This window comes from Pipra filicauda, unplaced genomic scaffold, assembly GCF_003945595.2.
Source record: "Pipra filicauda isolate LSUMZ 115617 unplaced genomic scaffold, ASM394559v2 scaffold44_size3831614_pilon, whole genome shotgun sequence".
Lineage (NCBI taxonomy): Eukaryota > Metazoa > Chordata > Aves > Passeriformes > Pipridae > Pipra > Pipra filicauda.
In genome coordinates, this window is record NW_024104587.1 from 37,012 (window position 1) to 51,384 (window position 14,373).

Below are 14,373 nucleotides of genomic sequence, written 5' to 3' on the forward strand. Positions count from 1 at the left end.
CCACGCTCAAATGGCCCTGAAGCCTCTGAATTCGGGGGAACAATGAGCCTTTGAGACTGGCTGAAGCTCACACTCAAAATCCTCTCTAGTCCAAGAAGAGAAATAGAAATTTCTAAAGAGCAATTCATCTCCTTATGAAATAGATGTCTCAGTTGAGGACCTTTAAAGAGGGGTTCAGCCATTTCTGTCAGCTGGCAAAGGAGCCTGGAGCACTGTTAGACATCTAACTTTTAGAGATTGATGGGTGATTATGCACTTCATAAAGTCTCCTTATACCCTTTACACCTTTTTTCTGGAGCTGCTGTCAGTCTTTAGTGAAGCTCCCCTTCACTAAGGGGAAAAATACAAAAACACAAAAGAAGAGAAACCAGACCCTCCCTGGATGTGAGGTGTGAAGATGCAGCTACAGAGCAAGGTGTGAACGTGACTGCAGAAAAGCAAATCTCTGCAGTGTCTCTATGCTGGGAGAAGATTCCACAGAAACGTACAACAGTTTGGGTTGGAAGACACCTTAAAGAATTCACGGACAACCCTTCTGCTCTGACCCGCCTCCGCCCTTCAGAAGGTTGGTTTTCTAGAAATCAAGAAAGTCTTTGAGATCACATTTTAGTACAGAATCCATAGGCACAGAGACCTAAGTCTTCACTGACTTACTTGTCAGTTACTGTCAGTAATCGATAACTCAGCTACCCGAAATCACCTTGGGTGCTCCTATGTGCTCCTAAGAAATGGGATGTGGAAGTTCACCTAACAGAGCATTGGGAGAGACTGGCGGAGACATAATGGAGCTGGCCCCTGCCAGTTTCACAATGGCAATGATTTTTTCTCTTGCTGTGCTCCAGGCAGACAGGAAAACATCATGCTGCCTTGGAATGACAACAAACTCAGGAGATTCAAGGTGAGAGCCACAAGAACACAAGTATGGCTCCAGGGCCCCTGCAATGGCCACACATTGGATTAGGCTAATGACATGTAGGGTGGCCACATTTCTGGCTGGTATCAGTTGTGTAAAACTGTGCATGGTCTCTGCTTGCATTAGTGTCTTCACATTAATCAGCACCTCTTATAAGGTACAAAAGCTGCAGCAACCTCTTGTTAAGGACACTTTCTGCTGATGTGCTACATGTATCAAGCTCCATCACCATCTTTGGTGAGGCCGTTCATGCTGGGAATACACCCAGCTGGTAATACTAAACCTCCCCATACTGTCACAGCTCGACACAAAAGAGATAAGTGAACAATCACATCCCATTTGGTCTTTGCCTTAGTGAGTACAGAATACTGCTGGTGCTTGACAGCACTAAAAGCAACCTTTCATCCAACCTAGAGGAAGAGCTTCCAGCTTCATCACAGTCTCAGTATCTGCCTCTTTTTGCTCCCCATTTTCTCTTTCCAAAGTTGGCACCTGAAAGTTTTCTCTGCATTAATTCCAGACATTGTGTAAACACTGTGCTTAGATTTACTTAAATGGGGCTGTTTCAGCCCCAGCTTTCCTCCCAAGTAGATTTCCTGCCTCATAAATTCAAGACATGAACAGTTTAGTTTTGCTAGGAAGGTGGAATCTCAAATTGATCCTCCCTTTGGGATGACCTGGAAGACAAAAGGGCAAATGGCATGAGAGAGGGTCTGGGTTTTTCTGGTTACTGGCTGGAAAGAGGGGAGCCATCCTGCCACATGCTGTTCAGGCAGTAGTGCCAGTGGTCCAAGTGACTGTTGCCAGTTGTCATAAACGATCTGCAAGATTTGGAGTCTACCAATTTCTTGACATACTTTTTACTTCCTCTAGAAGATGGAGAAGCATCTTTTCCTACTGTGCAGATCACTGGCATTTTCAGTGTAGAAGCAAGGGATTACTGTTTTCTCCTGATTCCAGATACTCAAAGTATTTGTGGCTCTTTAGAAAGGCACATGCATATCAAACGTTCACACACACTCTTTGTGCAAGGCAAGCAGAGGGAGTCTCCTGGAAGAAAAGAGCTTTTCCTCTCAGCCTCTACTCACTAGGACTCCAGATATTTTTTCTGGCAGCAATGTGAACCCCCAGCCACAATGCAAGTGGGTTTTGCCACTGCTGCTGAAGGATCTCATGGACTCTGGTGCCAGAAGAAGAGTCTTAACCAAAACATTGGAGTGGGTTTTAATCAAAATTATCTGCTGTCTGGTACTGATATGATGAACCTCGGTTCTGTGGGCACTGGGCTCACTTTGCCTTCCACTTTATGGAGAGGGCACACAGTATAAAGAGACCACAAGCTTCACATTCAGACTATAAATGAGGGTTTTGCTGCCTTGGCTGTGTTGAGCAAGACTCTCCTACTTCTCCATTTTCTCTGCCAGCAAACCTCTGACAACTAAATTGAGCACAAAACAGCCATGCCAGCTTGTACTTCTCTAGGAGCCTGAATGGTACAGGAAGGATTAAGGAAGAGAAGCAGCTTTTCACTCCCATCTCTGGTTCTAGGAAAACTTAATCAATGGCTGGGCATTGCACCCTGTGAAACTGCCTCATGCATGACAGCAGGAGAATGGTTCACTGTCTCCTCTCATTTCCTCCTTGACCAGCTCTCCCAGACCACTTTGTCCCGCTCTTGACAGTTTTAGCAGTGGTGAAAGATTATGTGGACAATGCATTCCCTTCAGGGACTGAGCCAAGCAGTCAGTGGGTGCTGAGCAGGGGCAGTGTCCATGGCTGCTGTCTGGCTGTACAAACCAGGGGCTTTCCTGTAAGTGTTTGGATGGTCTAAGGCCCATTAAAATCTCACCAGATAATCTCTTCTTTCGTGTTTTCTCATTATATTCATCCTCAGTCACTCCCCCAGCCATTGCCATCTCATGGCACCTGGTAGTCATAGAATCATAAAATGGTTTGAGTTGGAAGAGACATTAAAAATCATTTAGTGACAACCCCACTGCTGTGGACAGGGACACCTTCCACTAGACCAGGTCACTCAAGGCCCATCCACCCTGGCCTTGAACACTTCCAGCACTGGAGTATCCACAGCTTCTCTGGACAACATGTACTGGTGTCTCAACACCTTTACAGGAAAGAGTTTCTTCCTAACATCTAATTTAAACCTGCTGTCTTTCAGGCCAAGACAATTACCCCTTGTCCCACCACTCCAGGCCCTTGTCCAAAGTCCCTATCCAGCTCTCTTGTAGCCCCTTCAGGTACTGGAAGGTGCTCTAAGGTCTCTCTGGAGCCTTCTCTTCTCCAGGTTGAACATCCCAACTCTCAGGCAGTCCCCACAGCAGAGGAGCTCCAGCCCTCTGAGCGTCTTCTGTATCCCTGCACAGTTCCTTCCTTTTTTTGTGTGCTCAAACTGTTCATGTACCAGGAGACCATTCTGAGGTGTAGTGCTCTCTTCCCTCTTACTAAGATGCACAGAGTGTGTTTAACTTAATTTAACTGGCTCAGTCTGTAAGTGCTCTGTTTAATTTAACATTGCCCCATTCCTTTTGGGGAATAGAGGTACCTCAAAGCGCAGTCAACTGCCCTGTCCTGCACCAGTCTTTCCAAAGGGATTTCACCACGTGGGGAAGTCTGGGAGATGCTCAGCTCTCCTTGTTAGGGACAGTTCCATTGTGCACAGACACACATCCACTGCTCCTATTCACTTGTCAAGTCACTTTGTTGAAACAGTAATTCCTCCTTTTGGTTCAGCCTGTTCTTTTCTTCTTGGGAAGAAACCAATGGTGACTCTAGGCAGAAAATAAATCTTTCTCTTCTTTTTTTTTCTACTATAGTGGTGCTTTAGAACCAGGCCAAATTGTACAGCAGAAAACAAAACACGACAAGAAAGAAGATAACAGCCAAACAAGCTTGTTTTGGGTCTGCCACTGAGAAGGATAATCCATCAGAGACCTCGAAAGCCTTAAGTCCTACTTTATGAGACTGGCAGGAAGCTGAAAGGGAAGAAACAAGATGATGGAAAAGATGCCTTGGAAATTGTTCTTTTCCAGCCCCTGGCCCTTCATGAAGGTGCATGTCGTTCTCTTTGTGAGGTATTCATCCACCCAGAAGGACAGATTATGAGTCCCCTCAGCACAGGAGAGAGGATAATTGCCAGAAGAGTTTCACTTCCCTGTCTTGAGATTTCAATTTTGGCTTAGTCCAAAGATTCCCCCTCATACAAACACTTTCTGAAAAAGGTAACACATGTAAAGGGATACATTTTTAATCACATAAGACCCATCATTGGGTCCAAAACTCAATCACAGCCTTTTCTTTTTTTCCAAAGGAGGTCTCAGTGTCTTCTCAAAACTCTGCCCACACTGAAAGGTCTGTTCCCTTCAAACACATGGTGAAAGTACCCTAAAGAGTGGAGACACTGCGCTTGAAACAGCCAAACTTGTTGACCTGAAGGTATATTATGTATATATGGAACCTTCTCTCTACACATACATGATTCTATGAGTGGGCTTAGGTACAGCATTACTTAGGAGCAACTGTGTGGATGTGACATTGAAAGAGAGAGCAAGACGAAGACAATTACCCTCTTCAAAATGAGTTTCAGTCTAGGGTCAATGAATGAATATCAATAATCCTTTCATTACAGCTCAGATCTCAGGGCTCCAGTGAATTAACCCAGCACAGGCAGACAACAGTCTTTGCCTTAAAGATCTTGCAGTCTAGAAAGTGTGCTGCTGGCCAAGCCTAGAGAGCACAAATGTGAATTTGGGGAGACCACGGGAATCCTGAATAAAAGCAAGGCTCTTATATGAAATATAAAATTGTTCTGTGAGCTGTAGACTGTGAGGGGAATGAAATTTAACCTTAACATAAGCCACAGACATTTGGAGAGCTGCTTCTGCTAAGCCTGAATCTACAGTTTGCTAAGGAAAGTCCATATGTCATACCTTCAAAAAGAGAAAGTGAGGTATGGAGGAAACCAAAACAGCAATTAGATGGGAATACCAACTTTTCTGAGAGGTAAATAAATTCCTGTGTATGAGATGTGGTTAAGAAAAAGTGCCAAAATGTTGTCCAGTGTTTGGTGAAGTGTTCTGTAAGGGCAACAGAAAATGTTGTTTTTCCAGAGATATGTGGAACAGCTCAAAACCAACAGTGCCCACATTTTGAGGAACAGAAACGCACCAACACAGATCCCCTTGTAGGCAAAATAACTCCCTAGCAAAGTGCTTAAAACCTGCAAATATGGTCCAGCATTAGTGGACAAGATATAGGCTTTAAAATGGATCTTGGAGCATGCTATGTTGGTATTTTAACTCGAACATGCAGTGATAGCAAGGTAAACTTGTAAAAAAGGAAAATTTGTTTTATACTATTGGCATAAAAGACCAATTCAAAGGCAAATAATAATTATGATCTATTTTAACCGACCTGTCTTGTCATTCTTCCAATAAGATGGGCAGGTAAATTATCTGGTGGCCAGATCCAGTTACCACTGGAATCAGCAGTAAAGATGCCATTTACCTCTGAGGTTGGGAATATTAAGCCCAAGATCTGATATTAAAACCTAGTCTAGACTGGTAACTGTTTGCAAGTCCCAAAAAGACATCAGAGAGAGCCCTCAAGAGGATGTTTAGACCACCACAAGCTTGTACAGAGAACTCTGCCTTCAGACAGGAGAAGAACTAATTCCTTAAGACAATATAGCAAAGAAAACACTGTAAGGCTTTTATACACAGTGTGAGAACTGCATCTAATCATGCATAACATTTGGGCACTGTTAGGGAGCAGTCTCCAGATTGTGGAGTTTCCATACATGCAACTGGAGAGCCATCACAGCATTAGTGGACATTGATCCACAATTTAAATAAACCACACAACAGGAGTAATGTTCAGGAAAACTAGTTGACAGCTGTATGTTCCAAACAAAAATATTGTCTAACATTTAGGATGAGCATTCCTGCAAACATGGTTGAATGAGTCATACTTTAAATGAATTATTTTTAATGGAAGTATATTGGGAAGGTAAGGGTCTATGGTGATATTTGTTCTGGCCCTCAAAGCTTGGTCCATGCAGACCCCAGGCTTGTCCAGCCAATATCTGGGGCCTCTTGAGTCCCCTGTGGTCATTGGGGATGTTCAAAAGCCATGTTGGACATCCTCTCCCCTTAGGCTGTGAGCTCTGTGCTTGCTCTGTGCACAACTCAGTTCAATCTGCTTCCTACCATAAGGGTGTCACAAGTATTTTGGAGAGCAAGAGAAATCAGCCCCACTAATCATTAACAAAGTTAGCAGATGGCTTCTAAACTGAGCTTTCAAAGATTTTGAGTACAAGTTTTGACACAGTAGCAAAGGATACTCTCTTGTGCTCTCTTGTGAGATGCTGTGAGATTTCTGGGAATGTCAAAATATTTTAGTAAAACTCCAATGGCCTGCCAAATTTTGCACAACATTTCAAAATTTAAAGATGCAAATGGATGAGCAAGACACCTAATGGAATTTGCAGAACTTCTGCTCTCTGTCTTTGGAGACTCTGCTGCAAAACAGGCTTTCAGTCCCTAAAGCAGCCTCTGGAAAAGGACTAATTTTATAAGGGAGATTAATCCAATCAGCTGAGTGCCTAATGACCCTCATACCCCATGAGTTTAGAAACATTATTGTTTAATTATACCCAACAGCACAGAAGAGAAAGACATCTCTGATGGTTGAGATACCACATACAGAGCCACAGAAAAGCAGTCAGCTGCATTTACAGTTGCAGAACAGAGAGCAGTCCAGTTGTAGAATAGAAGAAATTGGAAATGAACTGTGCCAGGGTTGAAGAGAAGGTGCCAACCAGTGTAATTATCTTCACTTTCACCAATACACATAATGGAGGCATGAGTAAAACTTCAGCATTACTCTGAGACTGCAGTGTGAGAAAGTGCTTTCCATTTCAAGCACAAAAAAACCCCAACCTTCTTGTCTTTGGAGCTAGACTATGTTTCTGAAGCTATCAAAACACCCTTTCTCCATCAATATGTGAACAGGTGAGCTGCCATGGAGGATACAGGGGGAGCAGAGGACCTTAGCACCTAGGAAAGAAAAGGCTAAGCATAATATTCGTAAAGTACATGGGTTTATGTGGATTTGATATGCATATTCAAGTAGGAGGCCAGTGGTATTGTCTAAAAATGACCAAAACAGGAGCAGAAGTGATGTGTCCTGTGTGGATTTAAAAGCTGGAAAAGGGGCAGCATGATATCCAGCAGAGACCAGCTCACCTGAGAATTTATCTAATTTCTCAGGAAGGCTTTGTAGCCCACACTGAACTTGGTGCTGTATTGTTTAGAGGGGTGATGGTGCCTGGGTGATCCAATTCAGGGATATGTTGTGTGTACTAGTGAGAGCTGGATGCACAGCATTGAAGATGAACTGAAATGAAGATCTTGGTTGACTCTGAGATCTTCATGCCTGTAACCCACATGCCTATCTGGATGCAGCAAAAGAATGACCAGAATGGCTCCAAATACTGAGAGGTATAAAGGAAGGTGCATATTCCTATTGCTGTGCTAATACAGGAATGATTTTGCAGATGAAAAGGGTACAGCATTGCACAAAGGCTCAGGGGTGTGCTGGGGCTGGTCTGAAGCATTTCAAAATGATGGATAGATTCAGAGCTTAACAACAAGAGCAGTGAAGACCCTCCTGTCCTCTGCTAAACACAACATTATTGGTGGTGCTGAATAATTTCATGTCTCCTATAACAGGTAGGAAACCATACAGTAGGACTAGTAGGTGATCTCTGCTGTAAGTTAGATCAAGGGGTTGTTTCTTTTAGGAGGCAAACTGCAGGGAATCTGGGAATTATGGAGGGTCAAGGATTTTACCCTATCTCTGGAAAAGTAGCTCATGATCTTGAAGGACAACACGAAGGGTCATGATCCTATGGGGCTGCTGGTTAAGAAAAGGGATTTTCCTGCTAACACACAGTGATGGTTGCAGGATAGCATTAGCTCTGTGGCCATTGACAACCCTGGTTTTGAGAGAAGGCCCAAGTAACAGTGGTGAAGGGCTGAGCTGGGAGCCCTGTGTCCCTCTTTGCACAGCCCTGCTGTGTCACCTAGTGCTGGTGTAGTAAGGCAGTGTTAGCAGAGTAAGAACCCTGCAGCCTGAGGGGATCACCAACATATCAATTACTATAAGGCAGTAGGGTATTATTGATACAATAAATGCTATATAAAACAGCAGAGTAATATTTAGAGGGCAAATACTATGGAGAGGAAAGCTGCAATTTCTTCTGCAGCAGCAGGATGTTCTGTGCACTCCAAAGTGCTGGGCAGGATGAGGGTGACACTTACATGCCAACTATTGTATGAGGACAGGGTATTATTTAAACCCCAGATACAATGGTAGAGAAAGAGTATTATTTACTTACCAGTCTGAATGCAATAGCAGCAGTGGCAGTAACTGCACAGTATAATTTACAACAGAGGAAAAGACATCATTTGCAGACTGGTTATTACAGAATGGGAGTGTATTTGTTGTGGTACAGCACTGAAGCATAACTTTGAAGCCGAGCGCTATAGAGGTGCTGGGTTATTATTTATACACCAAACACCACAGAAACTATTTTTCTGGGGCTAAGTAATAGTGACAGTTAATAATTTATATGAAATCCATCCTGTAATTTCCAATATGTAACCTACATGATTATTTCAACCTCGAAACTGTGGTACAGATGATGTAATGTTAATTACACTGAGATCTATAGCTGTTCTACCACAGGACTGCTAAGCCAGAGTAATCTTCTGAAGTGAGTAGATTTGTGCCAGCAAAACTACTGAATCTGTTCCTGCCCTGTGCAAAGCCTGCAGTGCCCAGGGATTTCCAGGGGTGTTTATCCCTGACCCCATACAGGACCCCAGCAGGAGCAGCAGGTTTTGCCGTGGATTACAGGTTATTCAATCACCAGCACGGAGTCCGCTTTCCCAGCATAGGTGTGAATGATGTATGGGAGCTCCAGCTGGAAGGGATCAGCAATGTTTTCATCTCTTTATCATCTGCTGGCCTTTGCATTTTCTTCACACACCTTTCTCATCCAGTCTGTGATCTAACCTCAGGCAGAAGATGTTTCTTCATTATTTCCCATTAGTTTCCCCTATGGATTTTTTTTCCCCTGTCAAATTACTCCTATTTAAATTTCTTAAGTCAAATCTGTATGTCCTGTAGCCATTACAGATGATTTCTTTTGTCTTTCAGTGGTTGTCTACATCATTAATTAAATGAATAATAGAGTGTCCGAGTGCTCTGCCCAGTGTTAACCAAGGGCATTGAAGAAGCCAAAGGCACATGGAAGTTGCCAGACCAGATGAAACTAATGGTGTGTTTAGACCAGTATCCTGTCTTGGACAAGACCTATATTACCAGTTTCAGAGCAAAGTTCTCATCATTGAAAAATAGGGAACAAATGGCTGAGGAGGAAGTTTCTTTTTAACACAAGGCATTTAGTGGTTACCTTCTGCCTTGAAGCATGAGTATTTACATTCCATATTCTCCCACTAATGCACACTAAGTTTATTTGGCATGGCTTAATAGACAATTTTACTCTTCTCAGGCCTAACACATGAGCACCACCCTGCCAGAAGAAATTTCCTTTCCTGATCGTTTCATCCCCGCGATGTGACATGTTTGCTCTAGCAGAAACCCTTTTGTCTCATGTTGCCTGATGTGGCCTTTGTTGAAGCCAGCACCTTTCCTCCAGGATCTGCCCTACCCATCGCTGAGCACAGAGGAAGGCTGGGTTCAGCTCCTCCACACTAAGGTGTGTCAGAAGATCCCTGGCTCCCAGGTAGTTCCCTGATAACATGGTGGCAACCAGGACTATCCTTGTGTTTGAGATTCATGTGGTGCCTCACTAATCTCATAGCAAGCACATCTACCAGGTCAAACCACCCAGACCTGCCTCTCCTGGGACATCCCATCACCCAAGTTTTTCACAGAAGTCACTGCTCCTTTCCGTCATAAGCCTACACACAATCAGGACACAGTGACAACCTGGGAGGAACTGAGCAAAGAGGTAGGACTACTCCCCTGAATTAATTATGGGTGTTGCCCAGAGTTCTCCCTACTTCAGCTGACCCAGGTGCCCTCTGGCTTGCAGTGGGGTAAATAGAAGAGCCATGCGTTGCCACGCCTTGGTTGACATAAAGAGCAACTACAAAGGTGAAACCCCAGAAGATTACACTTGTCAGAGGGCTCCCATTCCCCTGATTTCATCTCTTGGTCCCTTCTCTCAGCAGAGCTCTTTCTGTGGCCTCCACTCTGTCCTCCCCTCCAGCTCCCCAGGTTTCCCCTGGGTTTCAACAAGGTTTCCCCCTCAGCCAGCCTCAGGGACAGCCAGAGCCATGGAAAATGGCTTCTAGGCTATTTCCATGAAGCTTGTACAGCAGGAATGGGGTCCTGGTGGCTTCTGGACCTTGCTTTATGACCAACATGCTCGAGTCACATCACCTCCCTCATCCTCACTTGCTCACAGCAGTAGTGACACGGCTCCAGCTGCCTCTGTCAAGGGGCTGAAGCCATCGGGAGCATGAGATCACTGAAGCCGATTGCACAGTGGTTGGGCTTGTAAAGCAGGGGAAGGAAATCAGACCAAGGCAGTCTGTGGGGCTGCTACTTAACACCTCAAAAGCTAAAACACATAGAGAGTCTTGGGGTACCCAAGTCGAATGATTCAGGTATTTCTCATCCTTCCCCCACCCTTCTGCTCTCTGGTCTGTACGGAGCAATCACCGGGGAGGGGGAATATCATACAAGGGAGACATGGAAATTTTTCTAAAAAAAGAAAGTCCGATGAAAAGCACATGGAGGAAAAAAATCTCGGTGTGAAGCATCTCAAAAAAGGCAGCGCGGGTAGCGCGACAAAACCCCCTGCCTATTCATCAGGCCAACAAAAAGCTTCTTTAGATTTATACTGTGAGCCCATTGAGAGGGAGGGGAGGGAGGCAGCGCTCACACACCGCCCTTGTGCACACAGCAGAGCCCGCAGTCCTGCCCCGTGCACACAGGCTGGGCTGTTCTGCCCGCTCACAAGGAAGCTCTGAGTTTTTAAAAGTAAACTGTAAGGTTTCCGTTGTTGCACTAGGCTCAAGTATTTTTATTTTTTTATTTTTTTATTTTTTTTTTTTTTAAATATAACAGCTCCCTCTCTTTGCTGTCCCTCTCTCTCTCTCCTTCACTCTCTAAACAGCCCCGGCTGCTTTGGGCTGCTCGGCAGCCGTCGTGCGCTGGCTCCCTATGTGGTCCAGACCCGCTATGAACACGGCTTTTGTTGCTGCTGCTGGGAAGCTGCCTGAGAGCGGCACACACAGCCCGGCTTGTTCCACACGTGGAGGCTGCAGCGGGTTTGGGCAAGGGGGGAAAGAGGAGGAGGAGGAGGAGGACAGCTTGGGTTAGGTTGTCTTGTGGTAGTGCAGCCGTCCCACCACTGGCAAGGGAAAGGGGGAAGCAAGGAGACGGAGGCGGGTGGTGGTGGAAAAGATGCCTCAGGCAGCTAAGAAAGGTCCCGTTGATTTTTAAAATGAGACCAGTTGGCCCTCCACCAGCCCACGTTCCCGCTGGATGTAAGTCAGCATGGGAAGGCAATGAAGTCACTCAGTCTTGCAACTTACGTTTGCAGAGGATATGCCCCAGAGAGGGAAGAGGAGAGAAAAGACCAATAATGGAGTGGATTTTGGAGTTCCAGGGTTCCTAATCATTATGCGCATCTCTGAGTGATAGCAGAGCACTGAACAGCAATCTGTTTTTTTTTTCGTTTACAGATTCATTCATTCATTTTTATCTTTTAAGTGATACCATCTATTCTATTCTCCTCTAAAAACCCCTTAATGTTCTTCACTAACTGGGGAGTACTTTATGTTGATGAGCTGCTGTTTGCTGAATTTTGTTTAATATCTAGTTTTCCTTAATAAGTTTTTCCCTGCATCTCTTTCACACCCTCAGTTTCCTATCTTGTTGTCTGTCTTTGCCCATCCATCCTCAAGCCCTCGTGCTGCTGTTAAACCCTGCTACTGTACACAGAGGTGATTATAGGAAACATTAAACAGCAGTTCAAGTGGAACAGATGGAGCTTCCCCCCAAAGACTGCTCAGGCTGCAGAAAGAGCTCAGCCTCTGCCCCATCCAGTGATGGTGGGAGGTGATGCCTCACCTTCCTGCACTCTGACAGCAACTCAAAACATCTCAGAATGGGGTAACATCTCCCCTTTGACCTGTCAGGCAGATACAGTCTCTTGAAGCCAGCAGGAAAATATAACGTCAAACAACCAAAGCAAAGAAAGAAAGAGTTCAACTTCCAAAAGTGCCTTTGCAGAATCTGAAAACCCACCAAACCTGGTCCCCAAACCACTGGCCCTTCTGCCCAGCCAACATCCTTTACCAGGAGCTTATAGCTGAAAGCCAAAGCAGTGAGGAATGCTGAGAAATTCCTCTTTCCCAGCTATTTCGTTGTGGGATGTTTCCCCCTTTCCACATCTGGCAAAGCTATTTTAGACAGCAAGGAAAGCTTTTCAAACTGACATTTTTTGGCTAAACCACTCAAAAGGGAAAGGTTAAAACATACACTTTCTACTGTGTGCAGAGGGCTACTGAACGCAAGGTTTAAATGAAAAGTCTTGAAAAGAAGTAAATTAATCAGAAGAAAGAAATTTCTGACAGAGATTCTGAAAAATAAAGCTGTTTTTGCTCTGTCCGTTTCTGGAGAAGAGCTCAGCTCCCTGAAAACTACTGCTAAAAATATGCTTCGTCTGCAAATGGATTCGGGAAGCGGGCAGGTACTGAGGAATGCCTGGAGCAACTCACTGGAAATAACCCAGGGGACTCTGCCAGCCGCTGATCCCTGACATCTTCATGCAAGGGAAGCATTGTAAAACCCTCCAGCATCCCAGCTCTTTTCATTCTCTTCCCGAACTTGTCAGCCCCTACAGAGCTTCACACCCCTCCAGCTCAGGGGTCGCCCTTTGCCTGCCCCGTGGCAGAGCAATGACACCGATCAAAGCCGTGACCATGAGAAACCCCGGCACTGGTCAGGATGCTCTCAACAAATCAGTGTGCCGGCAGCTTCCATCCCCAGAGCTCAGGAGCAGGATCAGACGCATCCCCCGAGCCCCAGCGGCAGCTGAAATCCATCACAAAGAAACACCGATGGGTTGGAGGGTCTGTTTGGGAGGGAGAACAGGATAACCTGTCTCTGCTCTCCTGCCTCGTGGTTTTGGCTATGGGACCACTTAAGCCATCTTTGCTTTCCCTCCCTTCCCCAAGCCAACCAGCAAACTTGACACACAACTGTTGCCTCTGGCTGTAGTTTGTTCCCTGTAAGGGGTGGGATGCTGGTGAGGACCATCACGCCGGGGCACACTCCAGGCACAGGCTCCCCTCTCACAGCAGCGCTGCTTGCAAGAGGGAAACTGTGAAGAAGCTCAGGCTCAATTATTTTCCAACTTTTCTCACATTTCTCTGCTGGTTGCTCACCAGGGAAACGACCAATCCCCTGACTGAGAGCCTGCTTCTCTAGAGCACTTAGGAAAGTTAAGGAAAAGACACCAAAGAGAGCAGGGAGGAAAGTACGATACGTTACCTTTAACAGTTCAGTGCAGTGCTTCCAAAATCTAAGTCCCATACACCTGGCAGAGAAATGAGGTCTTTTTTGGTGTTCAAGAAGGAAAGAGCTTGCCACTTCTTGCTGTTCCTGTATGTCTTCTTCACAATCTCCAGATGAGTTTTCCTGCCTTTTTTTTTCTTCCCCGGTTCCCCAGAAGAAATCAAAATTCCCTGTGTGGTATTTCAGGTCCTTTCAGGCAGTGGCAGCAGCAGCAGGCTTGAAGAGTAAGTACTGTGTGTGAATGGCAAAAAAGAGAGAGAGGGTTTCAGACCACATTAGCTGCCACTGGCTGCAAAAGAGACCATCAAACTCCTGTCAGCCTCCTTAGATACCTCTTGAAGAGCTGGCAAACTAAGTGTATTGGATCCTCCTCTGGATTTTAGAGTAAAGGTAGGCAGGCATCCAGGGGGCAGGGGGAAATAGGAGGGCTTATGGACAGAAAAGGAAGCCCAGCCTCTTGGAAAGAAGGGAAAAAAAACCCCATACACCCAACCCAGAAAAGAAAAGAAAGGGGAAAAAAAAGCATTACCAAAAAAATACTGTAAATGGAGAAAGCTGAATGGGGAGTGGGGGATTAAATTTAGCCTTCTGGTTTGGAAGCAAACTGGCTGGGGCACCACAAGTGGTTGAGAGAGAAGAAATAGTTTGTGTAATAAAAAGAGAATGTGTTTTTTTTTCAAACTAAAATAAGATGAAGCTAATTAAGGAACCTGAGCAAAGTATTTGTGTCTGAAATGCAGTTAATATCACTGCAGTCTGAGCAAAAATGAGCAGATGTACTGGGAAGCCCCAAACCAGCAGCAAACAGAACAATTTAGGGAACT

At 45.1% G+C, this 14,373-nt stretch overlaps 1 protein-coding gene across 2 annotated transcripts in view; it reads right to left on the reverse strand.

Annotated features, from left to right (window-relative positions):
* The window catches only part of ACAN (aggrecan), a 46,698-nt gene extending 32,971 nt beyond the window's left edge, over nt 1-13,727 (reverse strand). For both annotated transcript variants that reach the window (XM_039385931.1, XM_039385930.1), the window contains exon 1: nt 13,526-13,727. The gene's annotated coding sequence lies outside the window, so the exon portion shown is untranslated. The remainder of the gene's footprint in view (nt 1-13,525) is intronic.
* Nucleotides 13,728-14,373: the final 646 nt, after the last annotated feature.